We start from the raw sequence: 11,196 nt of genomic DNA on the forward strand, positions 1-11,196 counted from the left end.
CGACTCTAACCCAGGCAGGAGAACTCTAACCCAGACACCCTGAGGCAGGCAGGTGTCGGTCAGCAGAAAGCCCCAGTGACGGATGCAGCATCAACAGTCCTCTACTCTAAATGTGTCTATGCTGCTTTTTCTGTTCCCCAAAGCCAACACAGCTACCAGACCTGCTGTAGAGCCCAGCTCCACCCAACACTACTGGAGCTCCTAGTCTAATACGGCATCTGCATCAGACAACTTGAAGTTAACAACTGATGAACTAAAACTCTTTCAGTAACATTATAAACCTGACGCTATCCTTACTAGTTAATGACAAAACACTTTAGATGCCAAATGGAAACAATTTAACAAACTAGAACACCTGATGATGATCTACTGAACTATAGTAGTTTCTACCATATTTCATATACCAGTAATTTCCTTTAAAATCAGTGAAGGGAAGTGAACAAGTGGAGATAATTGGGCCATAGACAGGGTCTGCAGTGTGTCTGGCTGTGAGGGAGGAGGGGAGGCTCAGGTGTGTGTGAGGGGCTGCTCTGATTGGTTGTGTTGTGACTGAGTGCTGATGTCATGATGTATCTGTGTTCTAGAGTGGCTTCACTCCGCTGCACATTGCTGCTCACTACGGCAACATCAACGTGGCAACGCTCCTCCTCAACCGCGGCGCAGCCGTTGACTTCAAGGCCAGGGTAAGACTCCTCTAAAACAAGACCAGGGTAAGACTCCTCTAAAACAAGACCAGGGTAAGACTCCTCTAAAACAAGACCAGGGTAAGACTCCTCTAAAACAAGGCCAGGGTAAGACTCCTCTAAAACAAGGCCAGGGTAAGACTCCTCTAAAACAAGACCAGGGTAAGACTCCTCTAAAACAAGGCCAGGGTAAGACTCCTCTAAAACAAGACCAGGGTAAGACTCCTCTAAAACAAGACCAGGGTAAGACTCCTCTAAAACAAGACCAGGGTAAGACTCCTCTAAAACAAGACCAGGGTAAGACTCCTCTAAAACAAGACCAGGGTAAGACTCCTCTAAAACAAGACCAGGGTAAGACTCCTCTAAAACAAGACCAGGGTAAGACTCCTCTAAAACAAGGCCAGGGTAAGACTCCTCTAAAACAAGACCAGGGTAAGACTCCTCTAAAACAAGACCAGGGTAAGACTCCTCTAAAACAAGGCCAGGGTATGACTCCTCTAAAACAAGACCAGGGTAAGACTCCTCTAAAACAAGACCAGGGTAAGACTCCTCTAAAACAAGACCAGGGTAAGACTCCTCTAAAACAAGACCAGGGTAAGACTCCTCTAAAACAAGGCCAGGGTAAGACTCCTCTAAAACAAGACCAGGGTAAGACTCCTCTAAAACAAAGCCAGGGTAAGACTCCTCTAAAACAAGACCAGGGTAAGACTCCTCTAAAACAAGGCCAGGGTAAGACTCCTTTAAAACAAGACCAGGGTAAGACTCCTCTAAAACAAGGCCAGGGTAAGACTCCTCTAAATCAAGACCAGGGTAAGACTCCTCTAAAACAAGGCCAGGGTAAGACTCCTCTAAAACAAGACCAGGGTAAGACTCCTCTAAAACAAGGCCAGGGTAAGACTCCTCTAAATCAAGACCAGGGTAAAAGGACTCCTCGGGCCTGTGTCCATCCAGGTCAAGAATGTGCTTAGGGACCTAAATGTGCAGGGTCTTGGCCAATAGCCCCTACAGATGTCATTCTACAGCTGCTGGTGTCAGTCTGCACTCACCCTGCCAAGGCCCTCACACATACACACAAACACACCCTGCCAAGGCCCTCACACATACACACAAACACACCCTGCCAAGGCCCTCACACATACACACAAACACACCCTGCCAAGGCCCTCACACATACACACAAACACACCCTGCCAAGGCCCTCACACATACACACAAACACACCCTGCCAAGGCCCTCACACATACACACAAACACACCCTGCCAAGGCCCTCACACATACACACAAACACACCCTGCCAAGGCCCTCACACATACACACAAACACACCCTGCCAAGGCCCTCACACATACACACAAACACACCCTGCCAAGGCCCTCACACATACACACAAACACACCCTGCCAAGGCCCTCACACATACACACAAACACACCCTGCCATATGAGCCTATTGATTTAGATGGAATCTGGCCGTTGTTTCCCAGGACATCCCATAATACTGTCCATCCCAACATGAAGAAACAGTTTGATTCTACCTGCTGAGGGTATGGAGGAGCTTTACACTAGGACATGTTTTTTCACATTGTTTTTAATTTATTTTGTACATAATGTTGCTGCTACCATGATCAAAAAGAGCTTCTGGATATTAGAACAGCGATTACTCACCTCGAACTGGACAAAGATTTTTTCTTTAATGAGTCCTACGCGTAGGACATACTGTTTCTCAGAGACCAGGCCCAAATCCCCGTCATTCGCATGAAGAAAAGACAGAGGTACAGGGGGCGGAGATCGGGGTGCCTTGTGAGAATTTGTCGGCGAGTGGGTAACCCGCGTCTACCGTCCGTTCTATTGGCCAACGTGCAATCACCGGAGAATAAACTGGATGAGCTCCGTTCGAGACTATCCTACCAACGGGATATTAAAAACTGTAATATCTTATGTTTCACCGAGTCGTGGCTGAACGACAACACGGATAATATACAGTTGGCTGGTTTTTCCCTGCATTGGCAGGCAGAGCAGCTACGTCCGGTAAGATGAGGAGTGGTGGTGTGTGTCTATTTGTCAAAAACAGCTGGTGCGCGATGTCTAATATTAAAGTCTCGAGGTATTGCTCGCCTGAGGTAGAGTACCTCATGATAAGTATGATAAGTATGATGCCGCCGGAAGGGATGGCTGCCGTTTTATGGACTCTTAACCAACCGTGCTATTTTGTGTGTTTTTTCGCATTGTTTGTAACTTATTTTGTACATAATGTTGCTGCTACCATCTCTTATGGCCGAAAAGAGCTTCTGGACATCAGAACAGAGATTACTCACCTTGAACTGGACGGATAATTTTTATTTTATGAGTCTGACGAGAAGGATTTGCTCCAGACACCCGACAGGGCCCTCATCCCCGTCATTCACAGTAGAAAGAAAAGGAGATATCGCGGAAGGAGATCGGGGTGCTTGGTAAGGAGCCGGCGACGAGTGGCTAATCTGCCTTTGCCATCGATACTATTGGCCAACTTACAATCCCTTGATAATAAAGTGGACGAACTACAGGCACGAATATCCTACCAACGGGACATTAAAAACTGTAATATCTTATGTTTCACAGAGTCGTGGCTGAACGAAGACATGAATAACATACAGCTGGCGGGTTATACACTGTATCGGCAGGATAGAATGATATCTAAGGAAGTCTCGAGGTTTTGCTCGCCTGAGGTAGAGTATCTCATGATAAGCTGTAGACCCACTATCTACCAAGAGAGTTTTCATCTATATTCTTCGTAGCTGTCTATTTACCACCACAAACCGATCCTGGCACTAAGACCGCACTGAATGAGCTGTATAAGGCCATAAGCAAACAAGAAAATGCTCATCCAGAGGCAGCGCTCCTAGTGGCCGGGGACTTTAATGCAGGGAAACTTAAGTCTGTTTTCTAATTTCTAATTTCTACCAGCATGTTAAATGTGCAACCAGAGGAAAAAAACTCTAGACAACCTTTACTCCACACACAGAGATGCGTACAAAGCTCTCTCTCGCCCTCCATTTGGAAAATCTGACCATAACTCTATCCTCCTGATTCCTGCTTACAAGCAAAAACTAGAGCAGGAAGCACCAGTGACTCTGTCAATAAAAAAGTGGTCAGATGAAGCAGATGCTCAGCTACAGGACTGTTTTGCCTGCACAGACTGGAATATGTTCCGGGATTCTTCCGATAGCATTGAGGAGTATACCACCTCAGTCACTGGCTTCATCAATAAGTGCATCGATGACGTCGTCCCCACAGTGACTGTACGTACATACCCCAACCAGAAGCCATGGATTACAGGCAACATCCGCACTGAGCTAAAGGGTAGAGCTGCTGCTTTCAAGGAGCGGGACTCTAACCCGGAAGCTTATAAGAAATCCCACTATGCCCTCCGACGAACCATCAAACAGTCAAAGCGTCAATACAGGAATAAGATCGAATCGTACTACACCGGCTCTGACTCTCGTCGGATGTGGCAGGGCTTGCAAACTATTACAGACTACAAAGGGAAGCACAGCCGCGAGCTGCCCAGTGACACGAGCCTACCAGACGAGCTAAATTACTTCTATGCTCGCTTCGAGGCAAGCAACACTGAAGCATGCATGAGAGCACCAGCTGATCCGGATGACTATGTGATCACGCTCTCCGTAGCCGATGTGAGTAAGACTTTTAAACAGGTCAACATTCACAAGGCCGCAGGGCCAGACGGTTTACCAAGACGTGTACTCCGAGCATGCGCTGACCAACTGGCAAGTGTGCCCAAGAACACTAAGGTAACCTGCCTAAATGACTACCAACCCGTAGCACTCACGTCGGTAGCCATGAAGTGCTTTGAAAGGCTGGTCATGGCTCACATCAACACCATCATCCCGGAAACCCGAGACCCACTCCAATTTGCATACCGCCCCAACAGATCCACAGATGACGTAATATCAATCGCACTCCTGACGGGCCGCCCCCAGGTGGTAAGGGTAGGCAACAACACATCTGCCACGCTGATCCTCAACACGGGGGCCCCTCAGGGGTGCGTGCTCAGTCCCCTCCTGTACTCCCTGTTCACCCACGACTGTGTGGCCAGGCACGACTCCAACACCATCATTATGTTTGCTGACAACACAACAGTGGTAGGCCCGATCACCGACAACGATGAGACAGCCTATAGGGAGGAGGTCAGAGACCTGACCTCAACGTGAGCAAGACAAAGGAGCTGATCGTGGACTACAGGAAAAGCTTGGCCCAACACGCACCCATTCTCATCGACGGGGCTGTAGTGGAGCGAGTTGAGAGCTTCAAGTTCCTTGGTGTCCACATCACCAACAAACTATCATGGTCCAAACACACCAAGACAGTCGTGAAGAGGGCACGACAAAGCCTATTCCCCCTCAGGAGACTGAAAAGATTTGACATGAGTCCTCAGATCCTCAAAAAGTTCTACAGCTGCACCATCGAGAGCATCCTGACTGGTTGCATCACAACTAGGCGTTGTCAGAGAAAAGCCCAAAAATGGTCAAAGACTCCAGTCATCCAAGTCATAGACTGTTCTCTCTGCTACCGCACAGCAAGCGGTACCGGAGCGCCAAATCGAGGTCCAAAAGGCTTCTTAACAGCTTCTACCCCCAAGCCCTAAGACTGCTGAACAGCTAATCAAATGGCCACCCGGACTATTTACATTGAACTGTATTGATGGTTAAGGGCTTGTAAGGAAGCATTTCACTGTAAGGTCTACACCTGTTGTATTCGGCGCATGTGACAAATAAAATTTGTTTTGATTTTGTAATGTGTTATTCTATATCCCTCCACCAGTGGTAATGTGTTATTCTATATCCCTCCACCAGTGGTAATGTGTTATTCTATATCCCTCCACCAGTGGTAATGTGTTATTCTATATCCCTCCACCAGTGGTAATGTGTTATTCTATATCCCTCCACCAGTGGTAATGTGTTATTCTATATCCCTCCACCAGTGGTAATGTGTTATTCTATATCCCTCCACCAGTGGTAATGTGTTATTCTATATCCCTCCACCAGTGGTAATGTGTTATTCTATATCCCTCCACCAGTGGTAATGTGTTATTCTATATCCCTCCATCAGTGGTAATGTGTTATTCTATATCCCTCCACCAGTGGTAATGTGTTATTCTATATCCCTCCACCAGTGGTAATGTGTTAATCTATATCCCTCCACCAGTGGTAATGTGTTATTCTATATCCCTCCACCAGTGGTAATGTGTTATTCTATATCCCTCCACCAGTGGTAATGTGTTATTCTATATCCCTCCACCAGTGGTAATGTGTTATTCTATATCCCTCCACCAGTGGTAATGTGTTATTCTATATCCCTCCACCAGTGGTAATGTGTTATTCTATATCCCTCCACCAGTGGTAATGTGTTATTCTATATCCCTCCACCAGTGGTAATGTGTTATTCTATATCCCTCCACCAGTGGTAATGTGTTATTCTATATCCCTCCACCAGTGGTAATGTGTTATTCTATATCCCTCCACCAGTGGTAATGTGTTATTCTATATCCCTCCACCAGTGGTAATGTGTTATTCTATATCCCTCCACCAGTGGTAATGTGTTATTCTATATCCCTCCACCAGTGGTAATGTGTTAATCTATATCCCTCCACCAGTGGTAATGTGTTATTCTATATCCCTCCATCAGTGGTAATGTGTTATTCTATATCCCTCCACCAGTGGTAATGTGTTATTCTATATCCCTCCACCAGTGGTAATGTGTTATTCTATATCCCTCCACCAGTGGTAATGTGTTATTCTATATCCCTCCACCAGTGGTAATGTGTTAATCTATATCCCTCCACCAGTGGTAATGTGTTATTCTATATCCCTCCATCAGTGGTAATGTGTTATTCTATATCCCTCCACCAGTGGTAATGTGTTATTCTATATCCCTCCACCAGTGGTAATGTGTTATTCTATATCCCTCCACCAGTGGTAATGTGTTATTCTATATCCCTCCATCAGTGGTAATGTGTTATTCTATATCCCTCCACCAGTGGTAATGTGTTATCCTATATCCCTCCACCAGTGGTAATGTGTTATTCTATATCCCTCCACCAGTGGTAATGTGTTATTCTATATCCCTCCACCAGTGGTAATGTGTTATTCTATATCCCTCCACCAGTGGTAATGTGTTATTCTATATCCCTCCATCAGTGGTAATGTGTTATTCTATATCCCTCCACCAGTGGTAATGTGTTATTCTATATCCCTCCACCAGTGGTAATGTGTTATTCTATATCCCTCCACCAGTGGTAAAAAAACGCATTTTGATAAAAAAAAAAAGTTTACGTTCAAATGGCTCTCCTGTGAATTAGTGACCCGCGACATACGCCTAGTTTCCTGAAACCAGTCACATTTGTGGATGTTAAACTGAATATAATGTAATGACCCTGGACAACACCCTGTCGTTCTCCGCTAACATCAAGGCGGTGACCCGATCCTGTAGGTTCATGCTCTACAACATTCGCAGAGTACGACCCTGCCTTACACAGGAAGCGGCACAGGTCCTAATCCAGGCACTTGTCATCTCCCGTCTGGATTACTGCAACTCGCTGTTGGCTGGGCTCCCTGCCTGTGCCATTAAACCCCTACAACTCATCCAGAACGCTGCAGCCCGTCTGGTGTTCAACCTTCCCAAGTTCTCTCACGTCACCCCACTCCTCCGCACACTCCACTGGCTTCCAGTTGAAGCTCGCATCTGCTACAAGACCATGGTGCTTGCCTACGGAGCTGTGAGGGGAACGGCACCTCCGTACCTTCAGGCTCTGATCAGACCCTACACCCAAACGAGGGCATTGCGTTCTTCCACCTCTGGCCTGCTAGCTCCCCTTCCTCTGCGGAAGCATAGTTCCCGCTCAGCCCAGTCAAAGCTATTTGCTGCTCTGGCACCCCAATGGTGGAACAAGCTCCCTCACGACGCCAGGACAGCGGAGTCACTCACCACCTTCCGGAGACACTTGAAACCCCACCTCTTTAAGGAATACCTGGGATAGGATAAAGTAATCCTTCTACCCCACCTAACCCCACCCCAAAGAAAAATAATAATAATATATATATATATATATATATATATACAGTGGGGAAAAAAAGTATTTAGTCAGCCACCAATTGTGCAAGTTCTCCCACTTAAAAATATGAGAGAGGCCTGTAATTTTCATCATAGGTACACGTCAACTATGACAGAGAAAATGAGGAAAAGAAATCCAGAAAATCACATTGTAGGATTTTTAATGAATTTATTTGCAAATTATGGTGGAAAATAAGTATTTGGTCAATAACAAAAGTTTCTCAATAATTTGTTATATACCCTTTGTTGGCAATGACACAGGTCAAACGTTTTCTGTAAGTCTTCACAAGGTTTTCACACACTGTTGCTGGTATTTTGGCCCATTCCTCCATGCAGATCTCCTCTAGAGCAGTGATGTTTTGGGGCTGTCGCTGGGCAATACGGACTTTCAACTACCGCCAAAGATTTTCTATGGGGTTGAGATCTGGAGACTGGCTAGGCCACTCCAGGACCTTGAAATGCTTCTTACGAAGCCACTCCTTCGTTGCCCGGGCGGTGTGTTTGGGATCATTGTCATGCTGAAAGACCCAGCCACGTTTCATCTTCAATGCCCTTGCTGATGGAAGGAGGTTTTCACTCAAAATCTCATGATACATGGCCCCATTCATTCTTTCCTTTACACTGATCAGTCGTCCTGGTCCCTTTGCAGAAAAACAGCCCCAAAGCATGATGTTTCCACCCCCATGCTTCACAGTAGGTATGGTGTTCTTTGGATGCAACTCAGCATTCTTTGTCCTCCAAACACGACGAGTTGAGTTTTTACCAAAAAATTCTATTTTGGTTTCATCTGACATTCTCCCAATCCTCTTCTGGATCATCCAAATGCACTCTAGCAAACTTCAGACGGGCCTGGACATGTACTGGCTTAAGCAGGGGGACACGTCTGGTACTGCAGGATTTGAGTCCCTGGCAGCGTAGTGTGTTACTGATGGTAGGCTTTGTTACTTTGGTCCCAGCTCTCTGCAGGTCATTCACTAGGTCCCCCCGTGTGGTTCTGGGATTTTTGCTCACCGTTCTTGTGATTATTTTGACCCCACAGGGTGAGATCTTGCGTGGAGCCCCAGATCGAGGGAGATTATCAGTGGTCTTGTATGTCTTCCATTTCCTAATAATTGCTCCCACAGTTGATTTCTTCAAACCAAGCTGCTTACCTATTGCAGATTCAGTCTTCCCAGCCTGGTGCAGGTCTACAATTTTGTTTCTGGTGTCCTTTGACAGCTCTTTGGTCTTGGCCATAGTGGAGTTTGGAGTGTGACTGTTTGAGGTTGTGGACAGGTGTCTTTTATACTGATAACAAGTTCAAACAGGTGCCATTAATACAGGTAACGAGTGGAGGACAGAGGAGCCTCTTAAAGAAGAAGTTACAGGTCTGTGAGAGCCAGAAATCTTGCTTGTTTGTAGGTGACCAAATACTTATTTTCCACCATAATTTGCAAATAAATTCATTAAAAATCCTACAATGTGATTTTCTGGATTTTTTTTTCTCATTTTGTCTGTCATAGTTGACGTGTACCTATGATGAAAATTACAGGCCTCTCTCATCTTTTTAAGTGGGAGAACTTGCACAATTGGTGGCTGACTAAATACTTTTTTTCCCCACTGTATATTGTAAAGTGGTTGTCCCACTGGCTATCATAAGGTGAATGCACCAATTTGTAAGTCGCTCTGGATAAGAGTGTCTGCTAAATGAAGAAAATGTAAATGTAAAATGTAATTTAGAGGAAAGTGTAAAACAGCCAGTCTCATACAAAGGCAGTTCTAATACACCCCAGCACCTCACAAAGGCACTTCCAAGCAGTGTTGTCCTGTGAACATCCCCTGACAATAGAATGGGCTAACAGCCAATCAGGACTCTCTTAATGGGAGCACAGCTTTACAAAGGAAACAGTGGATATGTATCACAACGTATCTCCCATGCAGTTACACTGCTACACTGCTATAGCACAACATGCAGTTACTCTGCTATAGCGCGTTATAGCCCCTGTTTTTGAGCTGATATATGAGTACGTTTAGCTGTCACTAGAGGGCGGTGTTGTTCAGCCCGTGCTACAGGACTACCTCAGTATCTTCACATAGCTGTTTACAGCACACTCAGACCTGCTGTTCAAGTGTCATTCAAAGTACTGTATGTGTGGGTGTTATTTTAATGTCCAATCTGATGGAGATAATGATTGTACTGTATTTCTGACTTGATGTTGTGTCTCCCCTCCTCAGAATGACATCACGCCGCTTCATGTGGCTTCGAAGAGAGGGAACGGCAACATGGTCAGACTACTGCTGGAGAGGGGGGGCAAGATAGACGCCAGGACCAAGGTTAGATAGACACTATACAGCATTATACAACGGCTCAGGACCAAGGTTAGATAGACACTATACAGCATTATACAACGGCTCAGGACCAAGGTTAGATAGACACTATACAGCATTATACAACGGCTCAGGAACAAGGTTAGATAGACACTATACAACATTATACAACGGCTCAGGACCAAGGTTAGATAGACACTATACAGCATTATACAACGGCTCAGGACCAAGGTTAGATAGACACTATACAGCATTATACAACGGCTCAGGACCAAGGTTAGATAGACACTATACAACATTATACAACGGCTGGGGATAATCCTGAATGCCGATTGGTTAAACCCGTATTCCAGCCGGTGTCTATTCCACAAGTTACCACCGGCTAAATCTATGATGTTAAAATGTCTATTTACTCTGTTCCATCTGACTGCCCAATCCACTGTCTCATCAGCCCAGCCAGGCAATTTATAAACTTGATCTCCACTATACAAAGCATCTAGACATTATCTCACATTTCTTTTAGACTAACATTTAGTTTAAAAGGTTTCAACCTTGCTGTCTGTCTCTCCGACATTTGCAACATTGTTTCAATATTCAAATTCAATCTCCAGCTGTCCCATAGTAATGAACGTGTCGGGGTCGGGACGAGACAGACAGACAGACAGGCAGCGTTTCTCAGCCAGTCGAAATCATGAATCAGCTGGCATCATTGTTATGGATATATACAAAGAAATGTCAATTGAAAAAAGCTAAAACGAAATGAAGTGCAGCTAATTTGCAGTCTTTCCAGGTTCAGTTTGAAGTGATTTTGTTACTGTAGCTGTGTTGTTGGCTAGCTCCTCTGAACAACCGTGTCCTGACGAGTGAGCACATGTTCTATGCCAGGCGAAATCGTGGCTCATTAGCTCATTGTTATGGATGTATCCAAATAAATGTCACTAGAAAACAGCTTAAACAAACGCAAATATGGCTACTGTTCTGGCTGTACTATTTAGTGATTTAGTGATTCAGTCTAAATTACACTACAGTGTCTTGGAAATACGATGTCATTGCTAACGTAGGCAAATAATTAGTGGGAAACAACATTGTCATCATTGGAAT

General features: G+C 45.3%; 1 long non-coding RNA gene across 1 annotated transcript in view; it reads left to right on the forward strand.

Annotated features, from left to right (window-relative positions):
- LOC311122319 overlaps positions 1-10,096 on the forward strand; it is a 14,925-nt gene extending 4,829 nt beyond the window's left edge. Inside the window, exons 3-4 of the long non-coding RNA XR_014612411.1 lie at positions 585-683; positions 10,003-10,096. This is a non-coding gene — a long non-coding RNA (uncharacterized lncRNA). The remainder of the gene's footprint in view (positions 1-584; positions 684-10,002) is intronic.
- Positions 10,097-11,196: the final 1,100 nt, after the last annotated feature.

This window comes from Coregonus lavaretus, assembly GCF_964263955.1.
Source record: "Coregonus lavaretus genome assembly, contig: HAP1_SCAFFOLD_7948, whole genome shotgun sequence".
NCBI classification, from domain to species: Eukaryota; Metazoa; Chordata; class Actinopteri; order Salmoniformes; family Salmonidae; genus Coregonus; species Coregonus lavaretus.